Raw genomic sequence first — 21,331 nt, forward strand, 5'->3', positions numbered from 1 at the left:
GATCCACCAGCACTTGAAATACTGTAGAAAAGTAGCCATTTCAATTGATGGTCTCTGTGGCAAGATGGTTGGGTGCCAAAATAGGGATATGCATGCCATCTGTTGCTTCACCACAGTTTGGGAAACCCACTGTTGCAGGAACAACGAGAAGTCCTGTGGCACACCTTACAGACTAACAGATTTATTGGACAAAGACACAGGTACTGATCAAGCGATCTCTCTCCTGCTATCCATCTCCACCCTCTGACAAACAGAAGCTAGGGACACCATTCCTTACCCATTATCTCGTTCTCTTTTAAACCCTGTTATGGTCCTAGTCTTCAAGAGGCAAGGAGTTCCACAGATTGACTATGCACTGTGTGAAGAAGAACTTCCTTTTATTTGTTTAAACCTGCTGCCCATTCATTTCATTTGGTGGCCCTTAGTTCTTGTATTATGGGAACAAGTAAATAGCTTTTCCTTATTCACTTTCTCCACACCACTCATGATTTTATATACTTCTATCATATCCCCCTGGTCTCCTCTTTTCCAAGCTGAAAAGTCCCAGTCTCTTTAATCTCTCCTCATATGGGACCCGTTCCAAACCCCTAATCATTTTTGCCCTTCTCTGAACCTTTTCTAATGCCAGTATACCTGTTTTGAGATGAGAACACATCTGTACGCAGTATTCAAGATGTGGGCGTACCATGGATTTATATAAGGGCAATAAAATATTCTCCATCCCTTTTTTAATGATTCCTAGCATCCTGTTCGCTTTTTTGGCTGCCACTGTACACTGAGTGGACGTCTTCAGAGAACTATCCACAATGACTTCAAGATCTCTTTCCTGGTTAGTTGAAGCTAAAATAGCCCCAAACGTATTATATGTATAGTTGGGGTTATTTTTTCCAATGTGCATTACTTTATATTTATCCACATGAAATTTCATTTGCCATTTTGTTGCCCAATCACTTAGGCTGTGTCTAGACTACATGCCTCTGTCGTCAGAGGCATGTAGATTAGACACATAGGCAAAGTCAAATGAAGCCGCGATTTAAATGATCGCGACTTCATTTAAATTTACATGGCTGCCGCGCTGAGCCGACAAACAGCTGATTAGCTGTTTGTCCGCTCAGCGCGCTAGTCTGGACGCTCCCCTGCCGACATCAAAGCCCTTTGTCGGCAGCCCCGTTATTCTTCCTGGGATGAGGTTTACCGGGGCTGCCGACAAAGGGCTTTGATGTCGACAGGGGAGCGTCCAGACTAGCGCGCTGAGCTGACAAACAGCTGATCAGCTGTTTGTTGGCTCAGCGCTGCAGCCATGTAAATTTAAATGAAGCCGCGATCATTTAAATCGCGGCTTCATTTGACTTTGCCAAAACAACAAATCTACATGGCTCCGTCAACGGAGCCATGTAGTTTAGACGTACCCTTAGTGTTGTGAGATCTTTTTGAAGTTCTTTGCATTCTGCTTTGGTCTTAACGACCTTGAGCAGTTTAGTATCGTCTGCAAACTTTGCCACCTCACTATTTACCCTTCTCCAGATCATTTATGAATAAGTTGAATAGGATTGGTCCTAGGACCGACCCTTAGGGAACACCACTAGTTACCCCTCTCCATTCTGAAAATTTACCATTTATTCCTACCTTTTGTTTCCTGTCTTTTAACCAGTTCTCAATCCATGAAAGGATCTTCCTTCTTATCCCATGACAACTTAATTTATGTAAGAGCCTTTGGTGAGGGAGCTTGTCAAAGGCTTTCTGGAAAACGAAGTACACTATATCTACTGGATTCCCATTGTCCACATCTTTGCTGACCCCTTCAAAGAACTCTAATAAATTAGTAAGACATGATTTCCCTTTACAGAAACCGTGTTGAATTTTGCCCAACAAATTATGTTCTTCTACGTGTCTGACAATTTTATTCTTTACTATTGTTTCAACTAATTTGCCCGGTACTGACATTAGACTTACCGGTCTGTAATTGCCAGGATTGCCTCAAGAGCCCTTTTTAAATTATTGGCATTACATTAGCTATCTTCCAGTCACTGGGTACAGAAGCTGATTTAAAGGATATATTACAAACCATAGTTAATAGTTCTGCAATTTCACATTTGAGTTCTTTCAGAACTCTTGGGTGACTGCCATCTGGTCCCGGTGACTTGTTACTGTTAAGTTTATCAATTAATTCCAAAACCTCCTCTAATGACACTACAATTTGTGACAAGTCCTCAGATTTGTCACCTACAAAGGATGGGTCAGGTTTGGAAATCTCCCTAACATCCTCAGCCATAAAGACTGAAGCAAAGAATTCATTTAGCTTCTCCGCAATGACTTTATCGTCTTTAAGTGCTCCTTTTGTATCTCGATCGTCCAGGAGCCCCACTGGTTGTTCAGCAGGCTTCCTGCTTCTGATGTACTTAAAAACATTTTATTATTACCTTTTGAGTTTCTGGCTAGCTGTTCTTCAAACTCCTTTTTGGCTTTTATTACATGTTTATTCTTAATTTTAAAAAAGTAAATGAAGAAATGTATTCCCATAATATCTACTGGCAGAATTCTGCACCAAAATTCTGCTCTTCTACTTCAGAGCCCAGCCATGGCACATCCCCCAGACGTCACTCCCTCCCGCACCAAGCCTAGCCATCCTCAAGGCCTTTACTGCCTCCAACTTCTTTATTGTCCCACTAGGGAACATAGAAAAGATATAAGCAAATAGTCATGTCAACTAGTTGCTTCTCCCACCTCCCTCTGCTGCCTTTATCAGAGGCAGCCAGATGGGAGAGGAGAAGCAGGTGCTGGGGCTTGGGGGGAGGTCAGCTTAAAAGCCGGTTCTCCCCAGCACCGTTTCCACAGGGGTGGGAGAAGCAGGGGCACAGCAGAAGACTGGGCGCGAGTCAGGACTCAGCTGTTCCAGCTTGCGCCCAGTCCCAGACACTGCACCTGTTTTTTAAATGTGGTAAGAGCCAGGCAGCTAATCCTGCTGCAGCTCTGCAGTTTCCCCTTTTATTGACTAATTGAGTAGTCAATAGAAATTCCATCAACTACTCGATTAGCTGATTAAATGCAATTTAACATCCTTAGAGTATACTGTAGTGCAGCTCTGCTCTTCCTCCCTCTTTGCCAGAGTGGCCTGTGTCCTCCCAGAAGGATAAGGAAAAGAAGAGCATGGAGTCTCCAGCTTCACAAGACTCCACTCACAGTGAGCCAGACTCTGCAGAATCCATGGGTCTCCCTATTAGCAGTAAGAATATTGTGTCTGGGGAAACAGGGAATTATGAAAAATTAAATTCTGCAATGGTGCAGAATTCCTGCAGAAATAAATATCAAAGCAAACTGAATACTTAGCAGAGATTCCTTTCCCTGCATCGTGCTTGCCCATATTGGACTGGCTCAACTGTGCCATGGGATGCCTCAGTCACCTATTCCCCATATTCCTCCTCCTTAGTGTTCACTCCCGGGTCCAGTGACTCCAACTCCCCAACATCCCTGGAACATTTGGGGTGTTGGTAGAGCCTCCACTGAGGATTGCTCTTCGTAAAAGCGTCTGTGTACCAGTGTGACTGCTAGCCTTCCTTGCCTTCTGGTATACTAGCTGCAGGTCCTTGGCTTTCACACAGCAATGGGAAGGGACGCTGTTGTAGCTTCCTTTATGCCCTGAGCAATCTGCTCAGAGTTATTGATGTTTCCACAGCTGGAACGGAGCTGTATCTGCACAGACTCAGGAGGATCTATCACCTCCAGCATACTCCAGCCAGGAGAGAATTTGCAGCATAGAGCTGGCATTATCAGCTGGCACTGCCAGTTATTAGGTGAGCTCTCCGTACACAGCAAACAAGAAATGGAATTTTAAATATTTGTAGGGCTTTAAAGGGGAGGAGCATGTACATATGTACCTGCTAAGGATGCAGGAGTTAACAGGTTAACTGATAAGCTGATATTTACTGATTCCAGTTACTGGTTAAACTTCCATGGGGCCAGCCGCACAGGGCTGGAGACATTTAACCATGTAACCAATTGATAGTAAAGGTTGCACGGTTAGTAATTTATAACCCTATGTACATCCCTAGTATTTGCCCACCTAACAGCAGAGCAATCAAGTATTAGGGAACTAAAGTTAGGTATACGCTGACACTGCATCACCCTATCTACACCAACCTAAGCATCAACACCTCTGGCAGAGGCAGAGTTAAGTTGGCATAGCAGGCGAGTTTCATTGGCAGGAGTGACATTAGGCCAGAAATTTGATTTAAGATACACAGCTCCAGCTACAAGAATTGCATAGTTAGAGTCAACGTATATTAAATTTAATTTCTCCAGCAACTCCACTGTGCAGGTCAATGGGAGGAAACTTTCCCATCAACTTCCCTTATTCCTTCAGACTCTGTGGAGTACCGGGGTTGATGAGACACCCTCAGCATCAGATTTTGCGAATCTTTACTAGACCCACTAACTCGAACCCCAGTACATCTCTGGAATGTCGATCTCTGCATAACTATAGACAAGGTCTTAGTAGATCAATAAGCTGCCTTGCTTCAACTTAACTCTGTAGTGTAGACCAACCCTAAGTGTCTAGCTGTTATAGTTGCAAAGGAAACCTTAACCAAAAAAATATACATACTAAGTGTAAACAGATAGTTTGGAATAGTAGCTCAAAGGTGTGAACTGAGCCATTCATCTCAGTGAGGAGTAAACTTAGATGCCTGTTGATAATTACTACAAGACTTCTCAGATTTCATTGCATTGAGATCCACTTGTAACAAAAACTGCTATACAACCTAAGGATGTTAGGAAACAAGTAATTAGCTAATCGTGTAGTCAATTTCTATTGACTACACGATTAGTCGATAAGAGAGGAAACGCTCAGTTCTGGCTTGCACCAGGTCCAGAAGCTATCCCCGGCTGCAGCTTTGCAGTTTAAATGTAAGCGCTCCATTTAAACTGCAGAGCCGCAGCGGGGGTAGCTCCTGGATCTGGTGCAAGCTGGGACTGAGCAGGGCTTGCTCAATGCCAGCTCATGCTGGGTCCAGCAGCCCCCTGTCCACGGGTAAGGGATGTTAAAACGAAGTTATTTGACTAGTCGATGGAATTTCCATTGACTACTGTACTTGGATAGGCACTTCTGCATTCCTCCCTTGAAATGTACTGGGCTCTTGTACATTTCAAGGGAGGAATGCGGAACTCAGTGTACAGCCCAGGGCAAGTCCTGCTGATTCCGGACCACACGCAGGTGCCTGCTTTGAAATGTACAAGAGTCCCCAGCGGGGGCTCTTGTGCATTTCAAAGCCAGAGAGCCTGAGGTCAGCTGAGGACTCCCCAGCTGACACTGGGCTCCATGTAGCATTTCCCCAGAACCCGGGATCACCAGAGGCGGTGTTTTAAAGGGGCAGCCACCACACTGCTGATCACAGGATGTGGAGCAACACCGTCCTCCCCGCACTGCTGCCTCTATCAGCACCATGGAGCCAGTGCTGGGGGACACCAGCTATTAAGCTTGCTCCCCCCAACACCTCCTGGTTCCACCCCTTTGCTACCTCCCTCTATACAGAGGCAGCAGAGAGGGAGGGGGAGAATACGAGTAGTCAACTAACCGATAAGCCTAGGTTTATTGGTTAGTTCAGGGATTCTCAAACTTTTTGATACCGCGACCCCGCTCTAAGTTGCTCACGACCCCCCAGGGGGTCAGGACCCACAGTTTGAGAAACGCAGGTTTAGTTATCAACTCGAGTATTGGCTTACATCCCTAATACATTTCATCTCCCAGGAAGGAGACTGAAACCTAAGCCCACCGGAGCCCAGCTATCCCGGCTGAGGTTGGGAGACAAAGTCAAAGCCTGCGGAGGCAGCTTGTAACCTTGAGCCTAGTAACCAAGGGTTGAAGTCTGTTGGCTTGGGCTTTTGCCCTGGGCAGTGGGGCTCAGGTTTCAACCTATGCCCCAGCAAGTGTAATGCTAGCCCTGGTGACATCATTTAAATGTAATCCAGATGCACTCTGAGCTCCTAACTCAGTTTGAGAACAACTACTTTAAATAACAACATTGTTGACAACTTCCTCTCTCACATAGGAAAGAAAGCAAAGATCAGGGAGCTTAACTGTATTTCATGTAACATTTTGAGCAGCTGAATGGTATTTGGAAGATACTGTTTCTTTTTCCTCTCTGAATCAAGAAGCAGCCAAGATCAAGGAGCCTAGTTTACTGGAACGTTTAAGTACCATATAATCTTATATTGGATATTTACATAGCATTCTGTGAGTGGCATCTCATTTTGGTAATTCAAGTGAGTTTATTCCTTAAGAATAGACTAGAAAGTGCATTACAACTTTGTGCATGGCAATTCCCCCTTCCCTACTGACATTTGTGTGAATAGAAGTAACATCACATTTGCATTTAAAGCAGCTGCTGCTCAAGACAGCTATTATCAATGGTCACATTCTTGCACCTGACTGACAGGGCTCCTCCTGAGGAAAACATTCATTCAGAACAAGATTCAATGAATCTTTTGAAAAATCAACAAAGTTTGTTCTCTAATTTCTAAAGTCTTTGTTTTAAAATAAATATCAACAAACAAACACAGGGAAGACGCTTTCAGGTGCATGCTTTCTATGGTGTTCAAACAACAAAGTACTATTTGGGTCTTTCAGAGATGCATTTCTGTTCACACTGTGTACCCTTCATTTACATATGAAAGGGCCTTATGTTCACATTGTGATGCATGACAACATAATGGTAGGTCCTGAAAGAAAGCCAGTAGGCTATTCGTTCAACAAATGATACTCAGACTTCAAAATGCTTCATGGGCATTTATGCTGAAACTTAACCCCAACTCATCTAATATTAGTCAGTCCAAAAATGCGCACACAGACCTTTAATCTAACAGACCTCACGATACTGAACATCTTTTAAAAATAGAATGTGAAGTACAGCTTTACTCCCTGTAGTATCATATACAAGATTCAATTTTCCTCACACATGCTTCACTGAAGTTACTTAGGTGCACGGGGGCCCCCAGAAAAGCGAATTACTTCCCCCGGGGCTGGATTAGGAGTTTACAATCTCGCTCTGTCTGAGGGGCAAGGGGAGGAGGCTGGGCGCTCCCGGGGACGGGGATTTTGTTCTTTTCGGCCCGTTGTTCGTATTCCACCGCACCCTGCCCGCCGACGCAGAAAGAGAAGGGCTGGGGTCGACACTGCATGTTACACCCGACCCCAGCCCGCGGCACGAAGGGGCTCTTGGCACAGAGCCGTGGCTGGGGGGCAGCGCGGACGAGCCCGGCGAGGCAGCTCCCCGCCGCCGAAGGCAGGGTCGGAAGGAGGAGAAGGGGCCGGAGGCGGCGCCCCCAGGGTCGGGTGGGCGTCCCGGAGCTGGTGGCCGGGGCAGGGCGGGAACGCAGGTCACGCAGCCCGGGGGGAGGGCTCCGTTACTCACCAGAACGGCGACTCCGCAAGCGGCATCCTGACTCTCACTCGCGACCAAGGCTCAGCACGGTTCTAACCGACAGGCGATTCAAACCCCAACATCCGCTAGCGTCCCGGAAACGAGGCACGAAAACCCGCCCCGAACCTTGTGGGGGGGGGGGGAGTAGAGGGGGCGGGGAGAAATCACGTCGGCACTCTGCTGCTTGCTCCAGAATGGTGATCGATGTGATCGGCGCTCGCTGTCGCCGCCTTGTAGCTGATCTCTTTGGGGCGTGCTCCTGCCAGGCAGAGTCTGAGGAATCGGGGGGCGGGGCACGGAGAGGACGCGAGGGGGCAGCCGGCGCTGGGCGAGACGTGGTTCCAGGGGATCCCGGCAGACGCAGGCAGAAGTGAGACGCAGAGCAGCCTGCACCGTAGCTCCCAGGCTCGGGGTTGGCTCCACTCTCTGTGGGGTTGGCAGTAACCCACGCTCTGTCACTGATGTCTGTTCCGTACCTTCCCCTTGGATAGTTGCACCGCCCTTGTTTTTGTAGCTGAAAACATCTGTACCTATGTATCAGTGAAATAAAAATGAATATTCAAAATGTGTTTTGTAGCTTTTGGAGAATTTGGGGGAAGGCTGTAAACTCGCTTGCATGTGTTGATGAGCGGCCCCTGATAATAACATTTCCTTCCTCCTTGCTATTCCCTGTATCTATCTAACTAGGTCATATTAGATTTTCTTAACCTCAGCATCACACTAGGAGCTGATTTGGTTACCCATTGCGAATCCTAAATTCTCGCCAGAGTTACTGTTTTCCAGGCTACAGTTCCCCATGCTGTAAATATACATTCTTGGTTTTTAGAAGTATGACTTTCATTTGGCTTTGTCAAAATCCATGTTGTTTAACTGCAGGCAGTTTACTAAATGATCCAGATCACTCTGTATAAATGGTCTGTCCTTATAATTATTTAGCATTCCATCAATCTTTTTGTCATACATGCAAATCTTACTAGCAATTATTTTGTATATTCTTCCTGATCAGAAGTATGGCTATTGATTAACACTGGACCAAGAACAAATTCCTTGTTGGACCCCATCTGAGAGATCCATATTTAGAGAGGATTCTTCATTAATAATTACATTTGGGGAGCTATCAGTTAATCTGTGTAAACCCCATTTAAGGCTAAAACAAAGCTTTTAAAGCCAGTTTCGTAAAGGTATTTAGGGACCTAGCTCCCATTAGATTTTTACCACTCAATTTTTCTCCTTGCTACCTTCTGTTTTAATCACTGTGGACAATACGCTACCCTACTGGACACTTGGGCGATGTCTAGACTGCACGCCTTTTTCGACAGAGGCTTTGTCGACAGTATCTGTCGACAAAGTCTCTGTTGAAAGAGTGTCTAGATTACATTATGAGGATAGAAAAATCGATCTGCTTTTTCAAAAAAGAGTGTCCAGACAGCCGGATGCTCTGTTGACAAAAGAAGGCACCTGGAAGTGCTTCTGGTAGGGCATGGGGCCAGCCTTTATTTCCAGGTGCTGCTGCCTGCCCTTTGCAGAGACGTGTGCTTAAGGGGATCTCCCTGGATAGCCGTTGCTCTGCTCCTGCTTTTGGTTTGCCTACCTCCTAGAGGTAAAGCAAAGCTGCTGCAGTGCTTGCTCTGGTTGCCCTGCTTCCTCGGACACCACAGCAGTTTATTTATTTATGCTTTTCACCTTTTATTTAGCCATGGAGCCTGAGCTGCCCCTGGGCAGGCAATGGCCCCACGCTGCCATACTGCAGCGTCTGCTGCATCTGCATAACTCTGTCATGAATCACCTGCCCCATATGGACCTGAACCGTATCGAGGAGACCCTCCTCCTGGATGCAGGAGCTCTGCCCTTGCCCCCAAACTTTTTTGGGGACAGGCAGATTTGGAGGCACAAAACGAGTTCGGACTGGTGGGACCAGCTCGTTATGCAACTCCGGGACGACAACTACTGGCTCCGCAACTTCTGGATGCGGAAGGCCACATTCCTGGAGCTGTGTGCCTGGCTCGCCCCAGCTCTGGAACAACAGGACACCCACCTGCAGCCGTCCATCTCCCTGAAGAAGTGGGTTGCAATCACCCTGTGGAAACTGACCATCCCCGACAGCTACCGCTCCGTGGGACACCAGTTTGGCATCGGGAGGTCTACCGTCCGGGCCGTCTTGACGGAGGTAAGTCACTATCGGGAGGACAGGCCCTGCTGAGTGGAGGGGTTGAGAAAAGGGGACTGCCAGGCAAGGGCAAGAGGGAGTGGGGGATGGAATGGCACTCGGAAGCCGCTCCTCAGCCACCTCTGCACTGATGTGGGGGAGGAGGGCATCCTGACAAGGGAAGGAGTGGGTTGTGGAGGGAGGATTCTCCTCCCAAGTGCTTAGGTAACCCGTCTAACTCCCTGGTTTCTGTCTATTTGTCTCATGCTGCAGGTGGTGAAGGCCATGAACACGGAGCAGCTGAAGAGGCTCATCCATCTCGGAGACCTGGACAACATCATTGCCGGGTTTGCCGCCCTTGGATTCCCAAACTGTGGAGGAGCCCTCAATGGGACACACATCGCAATCCACGCACTGCCCCATCGAGCAGCCCAATTTATAAACCAGAAGGGCTACTATTCGATGGTGCTGCAGGCCATGGTCAATCACCGGGGACACTTTATGGACATTTGTGTCAGGTGATCGAGGTGGGCACATGATGCTCGCATATTCCGGAATTCCTACCTGTACTGCAGGTTGTAGGCAGGAACATTTTTCCCCCAAGGGCACCTTGCACTCGGGGACGTGCAGATGCCGGTTTGCCCTCCATAAGCTGGTGGAGAGGAAAGGGGAGGCCTTCCTGCCAGGGTGGGAGACGTGCTGCTGGCGAGGACAGGCCATTTCAGCAGCCCTGGATGGCTGTCATCCGCCAGGTTCACAAGGCTGGTGTCCAAATCCGAGAGGTACTGAGGGGGAGATTCTTAGAAGGAGTCCACTGACTCTCACCAGGGCGTTCCCTATGGGTGTTCCCCACCCCTAGTTGTCCCTCCACTACCCTCACCCTCTTCCCATAAAGAATACATACACACCCGGTTTTCTTTGTACACAGACATTAGTTTTTTATTAGAAACACTATCAGTAAAGAATATGTGCTGTTTAAAAAAAAATTCTCTGTGTACTGTTCAAATGTGTAAAGGTAAATCTTTCACTCAAAACTAAACATTTTGTTATATAACTGAAATGACCTTTAACTGGGGTGCTAGGGGACTGAAAACCTGGAGGGGGAAGGGAGACTGAAAACCTGGAGGGGGGAGAGGGGCACAAGTAGGCCATTGCTTCCCTGATAGTAGGGTCCTGCCACCTTCCTATGTCCTGGCATCGCCACGGCCTTGGGATCGGGTGGAGCGAGACCTAGTCCTGGCCTGGGCAGGAGTGGGGGGCAGCTGTTGGGCCTGTGAAGGCTCGGGAGCAGGTGGGGTTGGGGGAGCTGGAGGAGCTGGGGGAGCAGGGGCCTGGCATGCAAGAGGAGTGGTGCCCGTGACAAGTGCAGGCAAGGCAAAGAACTCCCTCATTGCGGCATAGATGGTAGTGCGCTGCTGGACGAACTGGTCCAGCTGCCTGGTGCGCCACTCAGCCTCTGCCTTCATCCTCTGCTGGAGGGTCCTGTTGAGGTCCTGCAGGGCCACAACGAGCTCCCTCAGCAGGTCCGTGTACACATGCCAGTGCCTGCAGGTGCCACAGGTCTGGGATGGTGGTGGGGCAGGTGTGGTGCTCCCCTTATGGGTAGAGGGTCCAACTGTGGAGGAAAAGAGGAGACAATAACTGTCTGTGTGCACCCCTTGTCACGCGTGGCCCGTGTGTGCTTTATCAGTAATGTTCCGAGGCCGCTCTAGGCGCGGCTATAACCCCCACTGGCAGGGTGGGGTCCAGGCCCTCCCTCACTCCCAGACCCGGGCCCAGGGCCCTAACACCAGGAGCTCGGCTCCATGTGGAAGCAGGTCGGGGCTTGCCCCTAAACTCACCTGCTCACGGGCTCCGCAATGCCCCCTGGGCCTTACAATCCCGCCAGTGGCAAGCCTGACCCTCTCTACCCCAGTGTGGTCGGCCTGGGGTTCTCTCCACCCCGGTTCCATGGGGCCTCCATTATCTGCCCGTTCTTCCCTTCCGCGTCTTCCCCTGTGCCCTCGCTCGCCCGGCTCTCTTTATCCCTCCCCATGCCATCCTCCCCCGCTTCCGGGTGCCCTGCCCCCTTTCTCCCTGGCGTACTGATGACGTCGCCACTTGGCGTTTACCCCACCCTCCGGCCGGCCAGCCGCTGCTTCCCATGCCCCTGTACGGGAGCTGTCTGGTGTTGGGCTCCCCCGCGCCGCTGGGGCTGGACCCATGGCTTCCTCAGCTGTGGTCGATCCCTCCGTCCGCGGCTGGTGGCAGGGTTGCTTCGCCCCGTCACACCCCTGCTGTCCCCGAGGGCATGCCGTGGCTGTCAGGGGCCCTCCTTTGGACAGGAGACTCAGGGGTGTTACACGTGACACTGCATGTGAGTTGGGCAGCAGCCTGAAAGCCTCACAAGAGCCCCACAGTGGCAATGGGGCTAGCTGGGCCCCCACACTGCCAACCCACCTGTGTGTGGTGACCCCTCAAAGCACTCACCTGAGGTTCCCTCCCCGATGTCCACGGACGCCTGGGAGGCCACTGGGGTTTGGGTCCCTGCTGTCTCCTCTTCCTCTTCCTCCTCCTCCTGGTGCAGCTCTCCCGCCTCTCCTGCTTGGGCTTCCTCCCTCAGGAGGGGTCGGTCCATGATGTGGTGGGGTAACCTGGACTCCACCACACACAGTGGAGTCTGGGCTTCCCCACCGCCCAGGATCTGCTCCAACTCCTCATAGTAAGGGCAGGTCTCCGGGGGGGCCTTCCCGGTGTGGGAGCTCTGAGCCCAGGCCCTTGCATATCCCTGCCTCAGCTCCTTTACCTAGGCCCTGACTTGTGCCATGATGCAGGGGTGATGCCCTTTGGTGGGCCAGGTGCTCATAAATGTCCACATTCCTGCAGCATGTTTGCAGGGCTTCTTCCTGGGACCAGACCTCCAGGAGGTTTTTGATTTCTGTACCTGACCAGGCTGGTGCCCTCCTTTTGGTGCCCCTGGGTGAGTCCTCGTCTCTTCCCAAGAAGGGCCGGGGGGCCTTGAGGCTGGGACATGGCTGTCACGGCTGGCACGGGTGCTTTGGCTAGCTGCCGGACATCAAGGCCTGTCTGGGTGCCCGTGCCTTTAAGAGGCTGCGGCCAGGAACCAGAGAGGTGCTGTACCTGTAAAGGCTAGACTGTCCACCAGGGCTTCTTCCTGGAGGCCTTTTTTGTTGACAGAACTGGCTCCCTGCATCCACATACACCTTTCGTCGACAGATCTCTGTCAACAAAGGCATTCTTCCTCCTAAAAGGAGGTTTACTGCTATTGACAAAACTGCTGTGTTCTGTCAACTTATTTGCAGTAGAGTAGATGCGGGTATAGTTTTGTCAACAAAACCCTATAGTCTATAGATACACCCTTGGGGCTGTTACCTGGCCATTAACTTTGATTCAGACTTCTCTCGAGGTCAGGGGATGGCAACCTTTCTGAAGTGGAGTGCTAAGATTTAACCCTCTTGCCCTGGAGTTGTGATGGGGCTCTCTTCACCATGCGCCCCACTTGATCTCTGGCTTTTCCTGTGATGGCTTTGCTCTGGCTTTTCCTGTGATGCTTTCACAGTTTCACTTTTTTTTTACATGAAATTATTAATATTAAACATAAAATAAGAAGTAAAAATAAAAAGAGAAACCCAAAATAAACACTCTAAATACCTTAGTCGATAATAAAGCAACTAAAACAATAAAAATAAAATTACAATACAAAAAATAAAATAATTAGAGGTGTTCCTATAAAATACAAAAAATAATACTTCTTACTTAAAATCTTTTAAAAGCTAAAAAGGAAAAAACCAGCTGAGTGGTTTAAAAACAAAAACCAACCTAGCACCTGCACATGCACACACACACAAATCAATATAAAACAACAAAGCCCAATCATTAAACTCCTATTCAAAATAGGGATGTGAATGGTTAACATCCTTTCTGAGTGATGCTTACTACTTACGGTCAGTGGGCTTCTCCAGTTCTGTGGATCTTGGTGTGCTGCAGGCAGGGACACTCCAGCCTGGCAGTATCAGCCCTTACCCTGGCAGGGGCCTCCACATCCTCCCCACCCTCCCCACCCACCATCCCCTCTCCATCCCCTGGGAGACGCTGAGGCCCCCGCACCCACGGTGCTGGGAGACAGTTGGCCCGGCGAGACCCCCAACCCTGAGCCCTGAGCTTCCCCTCCCCCTTCTTCCCCTTGCTTCCCCCTTCCAGCTCCCTCCTCCCAGGTTTCCCCTCTCCCACCCTTTCTCTCCCTTCTCCTGCCCCCTTTCTCCAGTCTCACCAGAGTTTCATCACCCCTCCCATTTTGTTAAAAAGAGTTTCTATTTATGAAAATATGTGTATTTTATTTTACAGCAGGAAGGGGGTTAGGGAGGGGTAAGTAGAAGGACGTGAGGGAGGAATGAGGCACAAGCCCCCAGTGGGGCAGACCAGGGAGACTGTTAGTGCTCCTCAGGGTGGAAGCTTTCCCGCAGGGCCTCCTGGATACTGACAGCCCCCCGATGGACCTCCCGGATGGCAGCCTGCAGCAAGTGCAGCCAGGCTTGCAGCAACACATCCCAGAGAAGCACCAGAGTGCCCCGGGACAGCTCTGGCTCCATGTTGCAGAGTGCTATGATGTCCCGAGTGAGGGCAACCAGAGCATGCCGAGACAAAAATGCTTTGCTGTCCCTCATCCAAGTAGACAAACAAGCAGGGAAACCTGAGAACCAGTTATCCGGGGGGAGGGGAGGGAGACCTTTAAGCACAGACCTCAGTGAACCTCAGGCAGCCCCACAAAGTAAGTCCTGACTTGGTGGCCTGCCAGAACTGGTTCCAGCCAGCCTTAAATGCGATTCAGAGTCCACTCAGTGTGGACATACTATTTTGAAATAGCAATACACTATTTTGAAAAGCATTTTGTGTGTAGACGCGTTATTTCGAAATAACTTATTTTGAATTAACTATTTCGAAATAAGATATTTCGAAATAACGCTGTAGTGTAGATATACCCTTTCTGAATATCTCCAAGGTACAGTGTAATAGGGTTTACAGTGGGCTGGACAGCCTAATGATTAGCATACCAAACTTTCATCCCCTGGGGTGTGTCTAGACTCCATGCCTCCTTCGACGGAGGCATGTAGATTAGCCAGATCGGAAGAGGGAAATGAAGCCGCGATTAAAATAATCGCAGCTTCATTTAAATTTAAATAGCTGCCCCGATCTGCCGATCAGCTGTTTGTCGGCAGATCGGGAGAGTCTGGACGCGATGCCCCGACAAAGAAGCCTTTCTTCATCGGCACAGGTAAGCCTCGTGAAACCAGGTTTACCTGTGCCGATGAAGAAAGGCTTCTTTGTCGGGGCATCGCGTCCAGACTCTCCCGATCTGCCGACAAACAGCTGATCGGCAGATCGGGGCAGCCATTTAAATTTAAATGAAGCCGCGATTATTTTAATCGCGGCTTCATTTCCCTCTTCCGATCTGGCTAATCTACATGCCTCCGTCGAAGGAGGCATGGAGTCTAGACACACCCCTGGTCTCTCTATCAGGTTAGTAAGTCCTGATCTTCAGCTGGGGATCCTCTGCTCTCCAACACAGCGGGGCCTCACCCCATAAGGGGGTGAGTAGAAGGACTCAGGCCTATCCTCTCCAATGCATCCCAGTCCAAGCCCCTGCAGGAAGCAACACCAGCAAGATCCACCCTGCAGCAAGATTAAGTCTGTTGTACTAACCTACTTTCTACCTATCTGTCTCTTCAGTTGGAGGCATGGCCCCTACAGTTCAAACAGTCACTTATTTAACATAAAGAACCTATGGAAAAGAGCCTTATAAGGCTTGCTGGTTTTCAAAGGGGAAATTGGTGGGAGAGGGCATTGTGTCTGAGTGCCTTATCACTCTGTGGTCCCCTTCCAAGTTCAGCCCTTCATCTGACCTCCTGGAGAAGTATTTATCTCTCCTGCAGTCTGTTCACCCCTCTTTGCCTGGACTTCTGATTTTTTAACCTACCTCTGCAGACAGAGCAGGTTTGGTAGCTCTATGTGCCCATGGTGGGGGAGGTTATATGGACCCTAAGACCTTTGGGCTCTGTGTGGGATATGTATACCTCTTTCCTGTCCACGTGCATTGCTTTAACTATCAACCAGGAAGTCTCATAATAACATGTCTCAATTGTCTCATTAGTGTCTGTGACCACAACTAATGCAATCTTGTCCCACTGATCCATGGTTCAGATAGCTGATGCAAAGATCATTTTCTGGCCTGTTGCTTGGACCATGTTCTCCCTCTCTTTGCATCCCCTTTCTCTACCTTATCAAACACAAGCTTTTTTGTCTTCACTTTCAAGGCCCTTCATGACCCATCCCCTTCCATATTTATCATCTCTCCTTCAGTATCAAAAGATCAGCTCCCACCTCTGACTGGTCCATGATGACAACTTTCCTCATCACCTAGTTAAATTTTTAAACAAGCACCTTCATACATTCTCCCATATCGTCCTTCATATTTGGGAGAAGCTCCCTATAAAAATCTGCAAAACTAATGCATTATCCTCCTTCAAAACTCTTCTTTACCATCAGGGCTACAAAGTATTTGATAATGGTTAGGATGATGGTGCGCTGAGACCACTGTCTATCATGCTATTCAATATTGTTTTGTCTCATTGCTTCCTTGTGCTTACCAATCTGTTTCACTGTATCCAGCTATTTTCTCTTGTTTTGTACTTAGATTGTGAACTCTTTGGGGGAGAGACTTTCTGTTTGTTCTGTGTTTGTATAGCACCTAGCACAGTGGGGTTCTGGTCCATGATGGGGGCTTCTATATGCTACAATAACACAAAATACTTTTTTATTCATTAATATGCCACACTGATTTTGTATAATGCTTTTTAATTAGAATGCCATGCAATTGTAAGTCAAATGCCTTACAGAAATCCATGAACATTATATCAATATATTTATTTTTATCAACACAAACTGTAATCTCATAAAAAATGATGGCAAGTTTGTTCAACAAGATCAGTTCTCCATACAACTACGTTGATTGGCATTCATTTTATTACCTTCATTTAATTCTGTACAGATTGAATCTCATTTCAGATACTGGTGATTACTGAGGCAGTGCATTAACTGCAGTAGAAACTCCCAATTAAAAAAGTGCATGGTGTGAGGTGCTTATGTATGTGCCCATCTATGTGTTTAGTCAGCTTTACTGTTTGTCTTTTGGGGGTTTGGCCTTGTCTGTAAAGGAGGTGCAACTCCATAGGAGGCAACTGTATTTTTTTTATAGCTTGTAAAATGTAAAGGTTTAAAAAAAATCTGTTTCTGTGTCCATCATTGCTGCTCTGGGAATTAGAAATTAACCCTGTAGAGGAGATTGGGAAGACTAGTTGAGTACACCGTGGCTGTTTGTGGTCCTGTCCTGAATAGTAGGAGGCTTGTGGGCAGAGCAGAGCAGTGAACAATCAAGTACCAATTTAACATCTCTCAGCCCTGTATCCAAACAGCTTGACAGGTGACATAATTAGTTCAATAAGCCATAAAAAATGCTATTGAAAGGGCAAGAGAATCATGGGATTGCAGCATATGGAATACAGACAGTCCCCAACTTACGAACGAGTTATGTACCAAACACTAGGTCGTAACTCGATCTGTTTGTAAGTCAGAATACATATACTACAGCCGCGCAGTTTGTAAGTGTGGATTTCATTCGTAACTTGGGTTCTGGCTGTATAGGAGGTTGGTCGTAAATATGAACGGTCGTAAGTTGATGCATTTGTAACTCAGGGACTGGCTGTAATTGTTCTGTTGCTACTCCTGTACGAGTGCTGGCTGTGTACAGTGATGCCACTACAATGCAGGATGGCACAATGGAGATTTGTTCAGAGCAAGTGCATCCTCCAAAGTGGTGTGAAGGCATGTACACAACTGGTGGACTCTGTGTGTGTTTGTAGATGTGCTAGGGGATTAAAGTAGCATTTTGCAATATCAAAATTATATTGAGATGGCCGATTTGTACTACAAAATGTCAAAACTGTGCAGCTGTAATACTCATAATTAACTGAGGAAGAAGGTTCTACCTTTGGGTACTAAGTAGGAACCAGAGGAAAATAAAACCCCAACAAGACTGGGTAGGATCCCAACCTAAGACATTGCAGTGAACCCCATGAAGAGTTGTCAGCAGAGGCTGAAATTAGAACTTCAGCACCAAAAGCAAAGATATCTATTACAGTACACTTCCGATAATCCGGCACCTTTAGGACCCAGGGGGTGCCGGATTATCAAATATGCCGGACTATCAGAAGGGGGGGCTATAAGGGGTCTGGGGTGGGGTGGGGGAATGCTACCCCAGACACCCTCATAGCCCTCCCTTCTGATAGTCCGGCTGTAGCCAGACAGGAACCCCCCTTGTAACATCCATTTTTGCTTGCCTGGAGCATACAGGGCACACAAAGCAGAAGGCCCAGGCTGCTGTGACCGTGAATGGCTGTAAACAGAGATATGCCAATTGCTGACCAAGAGGCTGCCAAGGAGTGCCCTTGACTCAAACCCATATTGATATGAACACACATCCATCCGCGGGGGGAGGAATCTCTTGCCCAGTAAAAAATATCTAGTATTCACAATTTAGTTATCTCTCTTGCAAGTGTAAATTAACTTGAAACTTGCTTGTAAGAACTGGCGCCACAAAACCGACCAGTACAATTCGGCATCTTAGATAAGAAAGAGGATACGGGCCCCCAGGGGTATAAAGATGGGTCCAACAGCGCATTTTCTCTGAGTGTCAATCTACCATCTATCTGCTGGTCGGGTTAGGTGTTTGATATCCCGAGGTTCCAAGGGGACACCCACCTCGTATTCGTCTTTCCTAGGAATTGAGAGACCGGCCCTGGCCTGACACGCTGGAGTCGAGAGGCACAGAAAAGGGTAAAAATTGTACCTGGATGTGGTCCTTTGCTTAAGTATATATATACATAGTGTTAGAACTCTTTAAAGATTAAGCTGTCATTTGGTACCATTATTTCTATGTTCTATCTTTACCTTTTTCCTGTAATCATTTTTAAGACCTATATATATATATATATATTTGCTAGCACTTAAGAAATAGAGCAATAGCCATATGATTTATAAGCTTCTTTAATAAACCTGTAACTGTTTAAGCTTTAACCTGACTCCTTCAGTTACTGTAACAGAACCAAGCACAATTTAAAAGAACTTCAGCCGGTAATAAAGGGACAGACATAGGGAGAGCTTGGGCGTTTGGATCTGTGTCACTCCCAGGTGACAAGATCCGTTGGGGCACCTTTTCAGCCTTTCCTAGGCTGCCCGCTGTGAAGGAACTTTGTGTTCTAGCAGCTAAAATCTAAGGTGTAATAAGCTCTTCCTATATAACAGGGCGTCTGTTGGCCTGCTGGCCATCCTCTGCGACGGGACCCCGGTCCTAGCAGTAAAGACACGGACGTTAAACCTTTTCTCGGAAACATACACACACACACTGCCCTGACCATCGGCTGATACCGGCTCTGCCCCAGGAGTCCCCGATTCAGCCGCTGCTGGTCAGTTTCAGCAGCGGCTGAATCGGGACGCCTGCAGCAGAGCAGCTGGGGTGCTGCTGGGTTGGTCCGGTAGCACCGACCCTTGGCGCCGTGAGACCAACCCGTCAGCACCGTAGCTGCTCTTGGGGACGCCTGGGGCAGAGCAGCTGTGGTGCTGACGGGTTGGTCCCACAGCGCCGCTCCTCGGCGCTACTGGACCAACCCAGCAGCACCCTAGCTGCTCTGCCCCAGGTGTCCCCAAGTCAGCCGCTGCTGAAATTGACCAGCGGCTGACTCCAGAAAGCCAGAGGCAGAGCTGCTCTGCCCCGGGCTTTCTGGAGTCAGCCCTGGTCAGTTTCAGCAGTGGCTGAATCGGGACGCCTGGGACAGAGCAGCTGGGGTGCTGCTGGGTTGGTCTGGTAGCGCCAAACCTTGGCGCTGCGGGGACCAACCCAGCAGCACCCCAGCTGCTCTGTCCCAGGTGTACCCAAGTCAGCTGCTGCTGAAACTGACCAGCGGCTGATTCCAGGAAGCTGGGGCAGAGCAGCTCTGTCTCGGGCTTCCTGGAGTCAGCCACTGGTCAATTTCAGCAGCGGCTGAATCCGGGACAGCTGGGGTGCTGCTGGGTTGGTTCCGCAGCCCCGAGGGGCAGCGCTACTGGACCTACCCAGCAGCACTCCAGCTGTTCTGCCCCCTGCTTCCCGGATTCAGCGCTGGTCAATTTTAGCAGCGGCTGAATCGGGGAAGCTGGGGGCAGAGCAGCTTCAATGGTCCGGCTGCCTGGAGCACTTCCAGGTTCCTGATGGTGCCGGACCATCAGGAGTGCCGGACTGTCAGATGTCGGACCATCGGAGTTTTACTGTACTTGGACTAAAAGAGAAGGGCTCAAATTGTTTTGCTTCTGTAAATTGAAATCTGTGGCACTACACCATTTTACCCTGACTCTCTTATCATGTACCATTAGTAGGATCTTATCCTCTATATAAACAAGCTACTAATTGGGAACATGACACAGCATGTTCCATTTATTTAAAGCAGAGTCTTGAAAATTCAGACAATTTCAGCTTTGGTTCTATTTATATAAAAAATTGTTACTAATAAATACTAGTTTTGTAACAAATACGTTTTTTCTGTAGCCATATTGGAAGGTCTAAAGCCAGATTGAGGAGCTGCAGCCATTAGCTGTAAAACTTGGAGTCCCATACTCACATTTCATCTTAATTTCATTAAAATAGTGTTATGCCAGGCTGTTAAGAAATAGATTCCATCCCAATGGCACCCATTATCACCGGATAAAGCAGTGATGGGGAACCTAAGGCCTGGATCCTGCTCCCCCGAGGCTTGGGGCTCTCCCTACAGTGAGGTGCTGATGCTGGCACTCTAGCCCTATGGCCCCTCTGTAGCTTCCCCCCACAGGGCTGAAGTGAGTAAAGAAAACTTAGTTTAATTATCAGTAGTTGCAGTTGTGGTATCCTCATTCTATGATCATGGTCCTCACTTTCCTATTGTTCGCCTCTATGGTTTTGAAGTATTTCTGTCTGCTCAATAAATTAATTTTTCTAGATGTAAATCAATAAGGTGGAGGGGTATGATTTAGGGCTGTCAAGCAGTTAAAAAATTTAATTGCAATTAATTGCATGCACCTCCCCTTTGAAACACTGTGGCAGCATTTTAATGGGGAAGCGCCGCATGGAGCCCGGGATCAGCTGGAGTCCTGAGGTGACTCTTGGTGCCATGTAGCACTGTCCCTTGGAAGTGCTGTGGCGGTGTTTCCAACGGGCAGCGCATTAGGAGCCTGGGATCAGCTGGAGTTCCAGCTGATCCCCAGCTCCGCTGAGCAAAGCCTGTTTGAAGCGCCGGAGCAGCACTTCAAATGAGTTTTGTAATGCGGAGCCGAGGATTAGGTGGGCTCTGCTTGCGCTGTCCCTTTGAAGTGCTGTTTTGGCGCTTCAAAGGGGCTTTGCAACAGTGGAGCCGGGGATCAGCTGGACTCCCCAGCTGATCCTCGGCTCCTAATGCGCTGCTTCTTTAAAGCACCAAAATGGCACTTCAAAGGGGCAACACAAATGAAGCCGGGGATTAGCTGGAGTCCCCAGCTGATCCCTGGCTCCCCATTACAAAGTGCTGCTCTGGTGCTTCCAAGGGGCAGCATAGCATTAACACCTGCCCCTTTTTAACACTTTTTAAAAGTTAATCCTGTCCTGCTTTAATCACAGGCATTAATGCAGGTCAATTGAAAGCCCTAGCATGATTGTTTAGGTAATTGTGTTACA

At 48.5% G+C, this 21,331-nt stretch overlaps 1 protein-coding gene across 2 annotated transcripts in view; it reads right to left on the bottom strand.

Annotated features, from left to right (window-relative positions):
* G2E3 (G2/M-phase specific E3 ubiquitin protein ligase) overlaps positions 1-7,562 on the bottom strand; it is a 48,708-nt gene extending 41,146 nt beyond the window's left edge. For both annotated transcript variants that reach the window (XM_075926989.2, XM_075926988.2), the window contains exon 1: positions 7,407-7,562. The gene's annotated coding sequence lies outside the window, so the exon portion shown is untranslated. The remainder of the gene's footprint in view (positions 1-7,406) is intronic.
* Between the last annotated feature and the right edge of the window lie 13,769 nt (positions 7,563-21,331).

Source organism: Pelodiscus sinensis, chromosome 5 (genome assembly GCF_052426305.1).
Source record: "Pelodiscus sinensis isolate ZL-2025 chromosome 5, ASM5242630v1, whole genome shotgun sequence".
Classification (NCBI taxonomy): domain Eukaryota; kingdom Metazoa; phylum Chordata; order Testudines; family Trionychidae; genus Pelodiscus; species Pelodiscus sinensis.